The 14282-nt window shown below is 39.4% G+C and overlaps 1 protein-coding gene across 3 annotated transcripts in view; it reads left to right on the top strand.

The window, feature by feature from the left end:
- The window catches only part of GAF1 (Polymerase/histidinol phosphatase-like protein), a 190355-nt gene that overhangs the window by 129992 nt on the left and 46081 nt on the right, over nt 1–14282 (top strand). The gene's annotated exons all lie outside the window — the stretch shown is intronic.

Raw genomic sequence — 14282 nt, 5'->3', positions numbered from 1 at the left:
CCACGATTATTTCCATTTCTACCAAATTAGAGAGTGCACCCTTCTATCCGATGAAGTGCCTTGAAGCTCTACAATCAATAAGTCAGACTCCCAAAGAATCTGAAGGAGAGGGCCAATACAAGATAACGCTTCTTTATCTTATCAAAAACAACATTTGATTCTTCATACCCGGGTTCCTTGCTTTCTTTGAAAAGTCGTCCGTTTCCTTGATGACTTGCATCACCTGTCATTCCTTTGATCATTGAAGATGTCCCTGGAATGATTGTTATCTTCATCAAGAGATGTGTCTCTACCATTCAGACACTCCTATGCATAATGGACGAACTTATTACAACCAAGGCATTTGCCTTTCCTTCCACCCTTAGATCCGGACTTCCCATTGAAGTGATCTTTAGGTAGGCCATTAGAAACTTCTGCTGCGCCATTCTGATAATATTCTCTACTTCGACTTCACCCTTGGTGAATTTGAAGAGGGATGAGGAATCCATTGATCCTTTTGTCCTTTCCCAACTGTCTTCGGTGATTGCTCTTTCACTCTTGCTTGGGCATTGTCTTCACCTCAGCTCTAATACCATGTTAAATTTTAGTTATGTTCTATGCTTAGAGCAATTTATTTCAATTTTCACAGTTAGCTCAATATCCTTTTCAGATTGGCAATCACATTAACATTAAAGTAAACTGCAGATAGAACATAAACATAAATCGTAGAAGACAAGCCAAGACAAGAGGACACAAGATGTGGCGCTAGCCAGGCACAAACCCCAATGTGGGGAAACCCTTGATCAATTTTTCTTATATGTTTTTCAATAGTTCAACAGAGAGAGAGATAGTACGTTTACAACAGAAGTCAACACTTTGACTTATCTAGATAAGAGCATAGATCATCTCTAAGAAGATGATACATGAGATCAGTTGAAGACCTGCTGCTTCAACTGATTCTCTAAGGTGACTCCTTCACTTATCGCTGTGCTGCATTTCGTCATCATGCTGCACCTCACCGTGCTGCACCCATCATCACTATGCTGCATCTCATCATGCTTCATTAATCATGACTGTACCCATCACTGTACTGCATTATGTGCCATTGCTGCACCATGTTGCCAAACTGACCTATGTGCTGGCTGTGTCTTGCTTGCTTGTTGTCCCTAGCATGCTTGTTGTCCTTTGCATGCTTGCTGTTGCATGCTAGCTGTCCCTTGCATGCTAGCTGTAACATTGCATGCTTGGTGTATTTGTTGCTATGTACCGTACAACTGTCCCAATGTTAGTTAGTTGTCCCTTGCATGCTGCTCTCCTTCGGAGACAGATGCTCTGGTTGTTCCGACAATTTCGGCTGTTCTCGGCAGTTCCGGCAAATCCTGACAGTTCCTGCAGTTTCGGTAGTTCTGACTTTTCCCGGCAGTTCCGACAGTTCTGGCTTTTGCCCTCTGCGTCAGTGTTCTCGGCTATTCCGGCAGTTTCGACAATTCCCGCTATTCCCAGCAGTTCCGGCTTTTCCTGGCAGTTCCGACAATTCCCGACAGTTACGGTAATTTCGGCTATTCCCGGTAGTTCTGGTAGTTCCGGCTATTCCCGGCAGTTCCGACAGTTCCCAGCAGTTCCGACTTCTGCCCTCTGCGTCAGCTTTCCCGGTTGTTTTGGCAGTTCCAGCAATTCCGGCTATTCTCGGTAGTTTCGGAAGTTCCGGCTTTTCCCGACAGTTCCAACAGTTCTCGACAGTTCCGACAGTTCTGGCTATTCCCGACAGTTCTGGCAATTCCGGCAGTTCTGGCTTTTCCCGGTAGTTCCGGTAGTTCCCGGCAGTTCTAGCAGTTTCAGCTATTCTCAATAGTTCTGGCAATTCCGACAGTTCCAGCTTTTCTTGGTAGTTTCAGCAGTTCCCGGCAGTTGCGGCAGTTCCTGGCAGTTCCGGCAGTTCCAGTTGTTCCTGGTAGGGGTCAGCTTTCCCGCTTGTTCTGGCAGTTCCCGACAGTTTTGGCAGTTCCGGCTTCTACCCTCTGGCTTAGGGCAGCGTTATCCCGTATGATCTCTCCTCCTACTAAAACCCAAAGACAAGTAGAGAGGAAGAGATCCCAGGTGTGTTGAAATGACTTGAAGGCCACCTCACTTGAAGGCCACCTCTATTTATACTAAAACGTTGAGCACAAGTGGGGTTTATTTGGTTGCTGGCCGACCTTGACGATTGTCCCATAACACAAATAAATTCATATCTCCATGAATACTTATTGGAATTGGATGATCTTTAGATCAATCCTACACCTCTCGATGAGAGGGATCCAAGAAAAATATCAGCTTCCATTAATAAGATGACCCACATGGAGTTTGGCCCTAGTTGCCAATTTTAACAAGATCATATTGCATTCGCTTTGTCGACAGTAGGGGAATCGCTATGTTATGTGCAAACTTTCGAAAATTGCGATTGCGGGATTAAGGGAATAACTCCAATTTTCATGAATGTTGCGATTGCGATTAATGTGATAATGTTGCAATTGCGATTAATGTGGGATCTCCATGTGGGTATAGCCTTGGATGACTATTAAAATAAAGGGCCTCTCTGATAAAATATTTTAATGTGCAAACTCATAAGTCGGCCTCTCCTCCCAATGAACATGTCTTTTGGTTATTGGAAAAACTCATATATATACAAGTTGAAATGCTTCACTTCAGGCAACAGATTTCGTGCATCTAACATAGAGAAAAAGTAACAGTTCACAACTTGTGAATTGAAGAAATATAGAAAGCCGAAGGTCGAGCAGGAAGGAAGGAAGCCGAAGGTCCAATAGTGAAGAAGGAAACCGGAGGTCCAACAGAGGAGGAAGAAAGCTGAAGGTCGAACTTCTGTTGACTAGGTTATTCATTAAAAGGATTGGACCTATGCTGAATCTGTTAAAGCACAACCCGCGATCTGTTACGAGGACTGCATAGACAAGATTGTTTCTCATTGAACGCACAACGTGAAGTCGAGACATTCACACCTCTGAAGTACACTCCTGAAGCGTACCCCTAAAGCAGTTACCATGACAGTTAGAACAGAGGGTTGAAACAGAGAATTGTTTGTGTACAGAACTTAGTATAGTTCATTATAGACACATTGAAGTTGTGTGAAGACTATTGAAGACCATGATGCATTAGTCATCATGAGGTAACCTTGGAAAAAGTGGTTGGGAATAACGAAGAGCATTGGTGACACTTTCTATGAGGCAAGGTTGTCATTGATGATGTAACATGGAGACTACAGTAAAGCTGTAGATTGACATAACACAGTGAAGAAGATTTTGAGAGCAGTGTAATACAATCAAAACATTTATTGACAAAGCAAAACTATAGGTTCGGAGCCCTTGGGGTTGGTGCCTCAGAATTGGAAGGATTGGTGTGCTTGGAGTTGGTGCTCCTAAATCCAAGGTTGGTGCCTTGACAAGATATGGTCAGAGCCCTAGAGTTTGGAGCCTCACAAAAGACCAAGTTGGTGCTTGGTAACAGGTTGGAGCCTAGGGAATTGAAGATCAATGTCTTCATCAAGGGTTGGAGCCCTATATATTGTACTTGATTCATTATAAAGATTATATTAATAAAAGCATTTATTCCTATTGCTTATTTTGTGTTCTAAATATAATTGATTTAACTAGTATAAGTAACAATTGTAAAGGAATACTGATTCACCCGCCCTCTCAATATTTCCAACAAAGAAAAGGTAATAAAAGAAGATATTAGGAAGGCAGAAGTTCCAACAGCTAGAGTTACCAGATCATCATCTAGAAAGCTACAAATCCAAGAAGAGAAGACAAAGATAGACGAGGGGAAGCACACCTTTAACAGGTTGAGAAGGCAACTAAAGGAGGCTCACAAGGAGATTTCTGAGCTCAAGCAACAGGATGAAATGGCTAGGAAACAAATGAGTGATCTTCTGGACATCTATCAACCAACAATGGACAATGCAAAATATATGTTGAAGAGGTCCCTTTCACTACACAGGCAAATGAAAAACATATGCAGGTAAAATCTTTCTATGAGGAAGGAATTAAGAGCCACCAAACAATCATTAAAGGAGATACATGAGAAAGATAGAGGCAAGTTGGACCTATCGGTTGAAGCAACCAAAGTTTGAATGATGGAAAGGGTGAAATAACACATTTTTGATTATGGGGTTGAGGTTAAAGGTGATAATGTTTTGCATAAAATCCCTCCTGCAAACACAGTTAGTTTGAAGTTCTTAAATCATTTTTTGAGAAGTAACTCTCACAACATTTTGTGCCCTAGATAGCATTAGGGTTAGGGTTTTTGGTGTGGAGATGAAAGGGGTATGTGGCATGATCATTGCAGTGTTAGCATCATCACCAACATGTGCAACTTGTCTAGAGACCTCACTGTCACTCAAACCATGAAAACAGATGGCGCTGTGCTTTTGAAATTGGCGCTGCGTTTTTGGCTATAGATGAAATTGTCGAAGTTGGAGGCTTTGTGTGGTGAAAGAAATCTTCTAAGGGGGAAAATATCTATGTACAGGCGTGTTCATACATGTTGAAGTCACTAGGCAGCTCAGGGATCAACCAAAGGTATCTCAACCATGGAGCGCTGTGTTTCCTTGCTGCTTTTTTGTGCTTCTAAAGAACTAGGAGGTTGTGTAGCGCTGATGTTGTACTTCCAGATAAACATCCTTTTGAACGAGTTAACCAAGTCAAAACTTGTTGTATTTGTTTTTATTGTCTTAGTAATTGTAATAAAGCATTTAGTGACTCACAAGCTCAATTTGGGGCCGAGAATTTAATGTGAAAATGCTTAGAAAAGATCAAGTTAAGCAGTCCCTAGTTTTTAGAAATCTATTCTATTTTCATTGCATAAGTTAGAAATAGAAATCCCAATGAGGAATTTGGTTCCTAGAGGTGGGAACAAACTTGTATTAGCCTATTTATGATATGATTGTAATGAAGCAAAGGGTTGGTCAGGTTCAAGAGAAAGGACATTGTGTACTACACTTATTTTTGATATATTTTTACAGTGAATGAAGATAGAGGTGGAATTTACAGGGATTCTTGTGTTAGCTTGCTTTGGAGATGTGCTTTATTTCTTTGTAAGTTATCTTCTATAACAATCATGCTTTGAAATGTATCCTCTTGTTTAGTTAAACAAAAACATTGATTCAGAATTCACTCCAAATAGTGCTATGTTTTAGTTACTAGATATCTATGTTTTCTGAGAAAATCATAGTTAGAATTCATCTTGGTGTTTGATGTTCTATTTGTCATTTTCCATTTGTCTTCCACTCATCCTCCTACAACGAATTTAAATTAAAAAACTCCAAAGAGACTACCTACCTTGCCCCTGTAGAAGCTCCTCTTTCTCTTCATTTCATCACTGGAAACATAATCAGGTAGACATGACTCCATGCCCAATGGATCTGTCTCCTTTCCTACCTACAAAAATTTGAAAATCATACCCCACTGAGCACCATACATAGCCTAACATATGAGTAATTGAACATTCTAGACAGAGAGAGCCCTCTCTAAAGCTAGAAGGGCTAGATTCTAGCTTACAAGTGGTTTTGTGGTTACCTCTAAATTTCTCTCCTCAGCCCAGGGAAAATTACAGAGTGCTAACAGGTCCAAGTTGGCACTTGAACCAAAGGGGTCTCCCTCAAGTGTTACGAGGCTTTAATGTTGTTCACTGTCACTGAACAACAACCTATGAAGCACAATGGCCAGATCTAGGGGTTTTTGGATGGGTGGTTGCTAATGAGTCACAAATCCTTGCTTAACAGATAGGGCCCTCTCTTTCAAAGGTCTGATCAAAGTGCCAACATTCAACATGATAGAATAACATAGCTTGAAAGATGAGGATGGAAGACATAAAGAGTTATTAGGCAGCATAAACATTTGTACTTAATATCTATAATACCTAATAAGAGCATAAGCATATAGAAAAATCTGTATAGCGAAACATCAGTACATATAAGGATTGGCATAGAAACAACAATCTAATGATGCAGAGGGATCAACAGTGACACACTGTCACCTTGATCAACTCAGTAAAGAACATAACTTTGCTATGGGATGTCAGGGAGGTTGACACTCAACCCATCCTTTCCCAGATATCTATACAACCTCAGATGTATTCAGAAAAAGATAATGAACACTAGAAATCACTCACACAACAACAAAATTTGTCAGAGGCCAAAAGCCAGAAGCCCTTGATTTAAAACTCTGTAATCAAGTTGTTACAAAAAAGATGAGGGTTTTGGCTCAAAAGCCAAACCTTTTACATTACAAATGATACAATATATAAGAAAAACCAATCCTGAAACTGTTACTAGTATATAGGAAACAAATCCTAGTGAATAAACTAAAAATAAATATAATCTTCAATTTGTTCCAGGAAATTTGAAGCTGATAGAAAGTCTTTTGCCTCAAAATCTAGAAATTGGTTCACTGATGGAAATCTGGAAATCTGAGGTTGTTGAAGCTGTCCCCTGAAAAGCTGTCAATTGCCCTTTTAATATGCTTGCTGATCCTTTGACCCAAATCATTTTACAATGCTTTGTCACAAGGTGAAACTTACCATGGTAATGTTTTGCAACATTATGTATTTCTGCCTTAATTCAAAGTTATGATTTCCTTTGTTGTTGAGGTAAAATTAATATTGCCTTGATAGAAGATAGGTCATTGTGTTGACAAACTGCGAATATGAAGTTCTTAATCAACCCTTCTGTGTTAGTGGAGAACAAGGGCAAGTTATCTGGCACATGTATCACTTGCTTTTCCAACAAATTTCCTGGAAAACCATCAAAACATGACTTCACATGTCATTTTCCGGGGAATGTCAACAACATAATATGCCCCATACAAGCAATCTACTGTTGAAGACTCATTAATGAAGAAACAACACAATTCAAATCACATGATCAATGATCACAGAAAATATCCCTTCTCATCCTTAGAATTTGAAGGGTATGGTGGCTACATATTTAGCATGAAGGTAAACTAAACAATCAACACAGAGAAAGCTAACTTTGAGTTGTCATTTCCCAATACCCAAAATTCAACAATTTGTGCCACCAAGTATTGGAGCTTTGTTAAAGTTGGCAACTGAGGCCAAATTCCACTTTGGACAACTCATTTGATGAAGATAATTATTGCATTGAATTCCTCTTTTCGAAAGGACCAAAATTGACCTAAGGTTCACTGAAATCGGACAAGGAGAAATATGTTTTTGAAGGGAAGCCCTCACATGTGCAAATTGTCAAGGTCGACCTCACCATCATGTAGGCTCATGAAGCCTAAGAGACATATCTTTTGACCCACATAGACTCATATAAATAAGAGTGACCTCCAACCTCATTTGGCACCTCATTCTTCTCTCTCCTCATCTGATTGATTTGTACACCTTATTGGGAAACTATTCTCCTCACATGTGTGGCTGAAAAGAGGTAGAATTTCAGGAGGACGGAATTAGGAAAATTTTCGCTGTTTGACCAAGCATTGGCCAATGTTGACTGTGACTTTTTGGGCAACTCTTGACTTCGATTTTCTGGGAGAATTTTTGTTTGGGCAGACAGAGTTTTTGGGTAGAGAAATCGAGAATTTTTGGGCAATTGCCCTACATTGACTGCATGCCTGTTTGATCGCGGGGTCGACTTTAGGTTGACCGAGTTTGATTGCCGATTTGTTGACTGTTTTGGGTTGACTTTGACCAACAAGAGAGGCCGAGTTCCTCTCTCCTTTGACTAAGCTCAAGAGTTGAAATTTGACTATTGACTGGTTAGGGCTTATTTGACAGTGATTGACTGAGAGCAAAATTGTAGATTTGATAGGGCTGTTTTGGACAGTGATTTGGCAAGTAAATTTTGACATGGACTTTCTATTATTGTACTCTCTCTCTCTGCCGAACATTTGATATTTATAATAAGAAGAATTGATCAAGGGTTTTCCCGATCTTGGGGTTTTTCCTTGGCTTGAGCCAAATTCTCGTGTTCTCTTGTCTTGGCTTGTCTTTTGCAGTTTATTGTTTATGTTCTATCTACAGTTACTGTCAATGTGATTAATGGTATTGGAAAATAAGTGGAAATCATCATTAGACTAGTAAAAGGACATTGAAGTAATTGTTGCAAGCATAGAATATACCATTGTTATCTAAAATTAACATGGTATCAGAGCCCAGGTGAGGACAGAGCCCAAGCAAGAGAGAAAAGCAATCACTAAGAGATTCGTTGGACAAGATTATTGGACAAGTCTCCATGGCATCTACATCTTACTTCAAGGTTCAAGACAAGCTCAATGATAAATATGACTATCATGCAAAGAAGATGACTTTGGACTTGACTTTGGAGGAGCATGAAGTATTGGACTGTGCAAGGAAAAGTGGTGGAGCCTCCTTCAAATACACCTGCTGCTGCTAGAACAAAGTACAGAAAAGGTGAGGTAAAAGCTAAGAAAATTTTGATTGACTCCATTCAAAAGCATTTGTTTATCTATGTTTCTGATTTGGGAACTTCTAAAGAAATATATGATAAGTTGGATGGGATGTTCAAAGTGAACAATGCAAATCAAATCCTCTTTCTCAAGAACAAGTTGAAGGATATCAAGATGGATAAAGGGGAGTCTATCCAATCCTACTTCATGAGAATAACTCAAATAAAAAAATGACTTGCTCTCTATTGGAGAAGTTACCACTGACAAAGAACTCACTCTCATTGCTCTTGGAGGTCTTTCAAGACCATGGGATGTATTTGTCATCACCATTCTCAACAATGACATGATACCTGGTTTCGATGAATTATTGACTAGATGCACTCAAGAGGAGACAAAAATGATGGAAATAAATAAATGCAACATTGGAAATGAACCTACCGCTTTCTCCGCACATGCAAAGAGGAAGAATGATGTTGGTTCAAGGAAATAGGGTTGAGGATCTAGGAAGGGATTCAAAGAAAGAGGTAAAGGAAGATGCTACAATTGTAATAGGTTCAGCCACTATGCTAGAGAGTGCCCTCACAAGAAGAATCCTCTAAAGGATGATGACAACAACAACAATTACAAAGGAAATGACAATCAAAGGAACAATAGGTTCAACAACAAAGGAAATATAAATGCTCCAACTGCTTGAAATGGAAATGGTTGACGTCCTAAAAGGACAAGAAATGCTAGGTATGGTGAAAGTAATGTTGTAGAAAAATAAGATGAGTTTTATCTTATTTCCGCTCTATCTATTGCCTCTCCTCTGGATACTTTGGATTATTGGTTAATTGATAGTGGAGCCTTAAGGAACTTCACTGGATACAAGGAGGCCCTCTCAAATTTGGTTGAGAAGAAAACTAATCTAAAGATTATACTTGGAGATAATGCCACCTATCTCATGAAAGGGATAGGCACTGTCACTCTTCACTTGAATTATTGTCAAACCATACATCTATAAGAAGTATTGTATGTGCCCGATTTGAAGAACCTGGTGTTTATTGCTGCGATGGAAGACAAAGGCTTCAAGGTGGCATTCATTGATGGAAAGGTACGTATTTGGCATGGAAACTCTAAAGATGCATTTACTCTTGGATTTAGGGTTGATGGTCTCTATCAAGTTGGTGGATGTCCTTTGGGAGCTTTGGCAAGCGATACTTCTCTTCAATCTGAGCTATGGCACTGGAGATTTGCCCACTTACATTACAAAGCCTTACCTTGGGGTAAGGAAGATGGTCACAAGGATGCCCGACTTTAATATGAACCATGAAGGAGTCTGTTAGGGATGTGCAACTGGGAAACATACAAAGTAGAGTTGCGAACATTGAGATTTTTTTGTGATGCCGATAAAATCGACGATTTTTTTGGCTTGAAAAAATCGCGCGATAGAGCGATTTTAAAGGTAAAATTTGGTTTTTTTTTTCCCTCTTATTGACACCTAATCCTCTGTGGTTGGGTGAACCTGGAATGTGAACAGTCATCAGAAGATGAACTGAGCAGTCACATTCTTGTATATAACAATAGCTACCTAATGTAATAGAATGAATCAGTTTTTCTGAGTTTTCTGCCAAACTGGAGTTACTCCTGGCCTGACATGGTATCAGAGCCAGCTCCTTTTTTAGCTCTTGTGCCTTGTAACTCCCTTGTCTGACTGAGTGCCTGCGCTCTGCCATATTCCCTTCCAGCGCTGCTCTGTCCATAACACACTGCTCTGTCATATGCCTTTCATTTCTAAACGCTGTACGCCTGTCTGTCATATGCGTTTTTTTCTGAACGCTGGCCCTGTCACAAGCGTTGTTTAATGTATTCATTGTGTAGCATTGAGTCGACCATCGCTCATTCTATTGAACGCTCTGTCATAGTCTTTTTGAATGCTGCCTGATATCAAAGCCTGATATATCTTTTTGAACGCTGTAATTTGAAACGCCATGCCTCCGATCCACTTCTGGTTTTATGATCCAATGCTGGTTTTATGAAGGCGTTTGAAATTTTGGACGAGTGCTTGTGTTTGCACGGAACACAACAATCCAGTGTAAAGGAATTTTCGTAGCATCTGTCTGAAGCGTTTTCTCAACAAGTTTATTTAAGATGCTGAGAAGAGGACGCTGTTAAAGGCATCGTTCAATCGATTATGTGAAGACTTTGGAGGTCGATTAATCGTTGTGGTCTCCGAACCTTACAATACCAGACAACCGAGACTTTGGTGGTTTTGGGTACCCGTGGTTCTTTGCAGGTTTCTTATTCTCCAGTTTGCTGCTGTCCTGCGCCCTGGTATCAAAGCGTGGTGGTCTCTGTCCCATATATAACTGTTCATATATGTAAATGCGTGTGAAAAGTTGTCCAGACGTGCGTTATTTACCAAATTCAATCCTGTAGCTTTAATTGCAAAATTTTTTGATAGATCTTTTGGAGTTGAGGCTATCGTGCAGTGCTCCTCCTTTTTGAGATAATGGTGCTGACAAAGACCTGAATGCTGTATGCGTTGTTCTTTTTTATTTGAGATAGCGGTGTTTCAGAACGAGGCTATCGTGCAGTGCTTCTTTTTTTTGAGATAATGGTGCTGAAAAAGACCTGAATAGCTGTATGCGGTGTTCTTTTTATTTGAGATAGCGGTGCTGAATTAATGCCTGTTGCTGTGGCTTATATTAAAGCGGTGCTGAATTAATGCGTGGTTTATATGTGCGCTAAAGCTGTATATATATGTGCGCTGTGGTTACATTGACCAGCATATGTTTTGAATGCGTTGTCCCATTGAACTGTGGCTTGAATGATGTTGATGATTGACCAGCATATATATATATATATATATATTGACCAGCGTTTGAGTTTTGGACGCCTGATGATTGACCAGCATATATATATATATTGACCATCTTGTTTGAATAAATTTTTGAATGCGTTTTGGACGCTGTTTGAATAAGTTTTGAATGGTTTTTGGACGCTGTTTGAATAGTTTGTAGATATGGAATATGGTGGATATATTATATGAGGATCCTTGGAGGGATTTGAAGAAACAGTACATAAAAGTGTTTGAAATTTTTTTTTGCCCTTTTGAGTACAATTTCACTGTATATCAGCAGAAGTATTTTTTACAGAATGCATTCAATCATCTCTATGGTAGGAATAGTTCTCACTGGCAAGGAGAACTATCCTGAATGGTCCCGGATGATAAAACACACCCTCATCTTCAATGAGTTGTGGAAGGGAGTGTGTGTCGGAGAAGGAGACAATGACCCAGTGCAGCGTACATCAGACAAAGAGCTCGTCATTTGGGAAAATAAGAACAATAAAGCCTATGCATTAATCGCAACATCTGTAAATGAATAAGTGAGTCGCCATATTTCATCATATTCAACTACCTTTGAAGCTTTACAAAAGCTGAAAGAACTCTATGACTCACATTCTGCACTTGAAGTTGTTCAGCTCATGATTAAACTCTTCACTCTTGAACTGAAAAATAATGATCCTCTTGCTATTGCATCTGAAGTAAAGTCTATAATGCATGATATTAAATCCACTAAGGTTGAGCTGATATCCCTCTTATTGCTTTTCTCAAGGCACTCTATCCTACCTACTCCAATTATCTTGAGTCTTTACAAGCAAATGGAAATCTTAAAGATATAACCTTTGACTCTCTTGTGAAAAAGTTTGCTAAAAGAGAGAAAGCCTTTGGAAAGAAGACAGCTCCTGAATCTTCTGAAGAGACTGTGTGCCTTGCTCATAAAGAAAAGCATCCTGCTCAAGATTCTACAAGAGGAAGAGATGGACGAAGAGGAAGAGGAAGATACTTCAGAGGCAGGGGGGGCAGACATTCTCAAGGAGAAAAGGCAAACTTACATTGCATTCGCTGCAAACGAAATGGATCACATGATGCTTCTACATGCAAGCTACCATGGGACAAAATTGAGCAGAAAAGAAACCAGCAGAAAGGTAAAACTGATGATATAGACAAAGGTAAAGCACTTGAATCCGCTCACTATATTGAGGCACAATGTAACATTGGAGTAAATGAAGATTTGTTTAATGCTTCACTTGCTTCTTCGAAAAATGATTGGTTGCTTGATTCAGGAGCAACTTGTCATATGACATATAGAAAAGATTTTTTTGAAGATTTCACTGACAATGTTGATGGAGCAGTATACTTTGTAGATCAGTCAAAAATCAAGCCATCAGGGCTTGGCACAATCAGGCTTAAACTGCCTGGTCTTCCAGACTTTCTTCTGGATCATGTTCTATATCTCCCATAGCTCAAGAGAAACTTGCTGTCCTTGGTCCACATCTGCCAGCAAGGTCACTCCATTCATATGTTTGATGGCAAGCTTGAGGTAAGAAAAGCATCTAACCACTCACTTGTCATGAGGGGAATAGAAGAAGAAAGGCTTCTCAAACTGCAAGGAACCTTTGCTCATGCACAACATTTCTCATATATTTCTCATCATGAAGAAGGTACACTTCCATCAAGTTTATTATGGCATGCTAGATTTGGACATTTAAACTATGATAGTCTCCGCTTATTGAAGAAAAATGGTGTCGCTGGTTTGCCTACAATTCTTAGGAAACATAAGCAATGTGATGCTTGCATTCTAGGAAAGCATAGCAAACAGTCTTTTCATGATTCACATTCAAGAGCACATAGGAAGCTTGAACTCATTCATTCAGATTTATGTGGTCCAATGCCTATTCCTTCTGCAAATGGAAATAAATATATCATGACATTTATTGATGATTACACCAGAATGTGTTGGGTTTATTTATTGAAGAACAAATCTGATGCTTTTCAAACATTCAAGAATTTTCATAAATGGATTGAAAATGATGCACAATCTCATATTGGGTCTATTCGCACTGATAATGGAAAAGAATATACATCAAATGAATTTGAAAACTATCTTCGCCAACATGGGATCAAACATCAAACAACTGTGCCTTATAATCCCCAACAGAATGGTGTAGCTGAAAGAATGAATAGAACAATCTTGAATATGGTACAATCCATGCTTTTCTTCAAAAATGTAAAGATAATGTTTTGCGCTGATGCTGTTCTATGTGCTGCATATATAAAGAATAGATGTCCATCTAATGCTATAAGAAACAAGACTCCTGGTATCCTGGTATGGACATGTTCTTTCGGTAAAACATCTCAAGATCTTTGGTTCCACTTGTTATGCTTTGATACCAAAGGTACATAGAAACAAACTTGGTGCTAGAAGTCGTAAGTGTATCTTCCTGGGGTATTCAAACACCTCTAAAGCATACTGCCTCTGTGATGAAGTAAATAAAAAGTTTGTTGTATCTAGAGATGTCATTTTTCTTGAATCATCCAAATCTGACAATGTTGTTGAGCGGCAACTTGATCGCTTGGATAGATTTGCAAAAACGAAATCATTTCAAGAATTTGATAATCAAATTCCACATCTTGAAGGGGGGATTCCTATACTAGAACAACATGTGGAATCTTCTTCTGAAGAACAATCTCCTCTGCATGAAACTCCAACAACGGATGATGCTTTAAGTGATGTAATTGATAGAATTGGGAGAGTCAATCTTGATTCAGTCCCAACTCAATCAACAGAGCAGCCTGGACCATCTCAGAAAGGTCCCCCAAAGTGGCTGACAAAGACACTTGAAAGTGTTCATCCTGATGAAATTGGAAAAACAGGAACCAAAAATTCAAACCGACAAGATGGAGGTGATGTAGATGACTCTAATTCACCTGTTGATATGGATGTTACTTATGATTGTGAATTGAACTTGTCTACAGATTTTGAACCAACTTCCTTTAAAGAAGCTGCTTCTCATGATGAATGGAAAGAAGCGATGAAAAAGGAGTATGATGCC

The sequence above is a fragment of the Pinus tabuliformis genome, chromosome 1_1 (genome assembly GCF_031772625.1).
Source record: "Pinus tabuliformis cultivar Carrire ecotype Pingquan chromosome 1_1, CPIR1, whole genome shotgun sequence".
Lineage (NCBI taxonomy): Eukaryota > Viridiplantae > Streptophyta > Pinopsida > Pinales > Pinaceae > Pinus > Pinus tabuliformis.
This window is presented reverse-complemented; position numbering and strand designations above follow the sequence as displayed.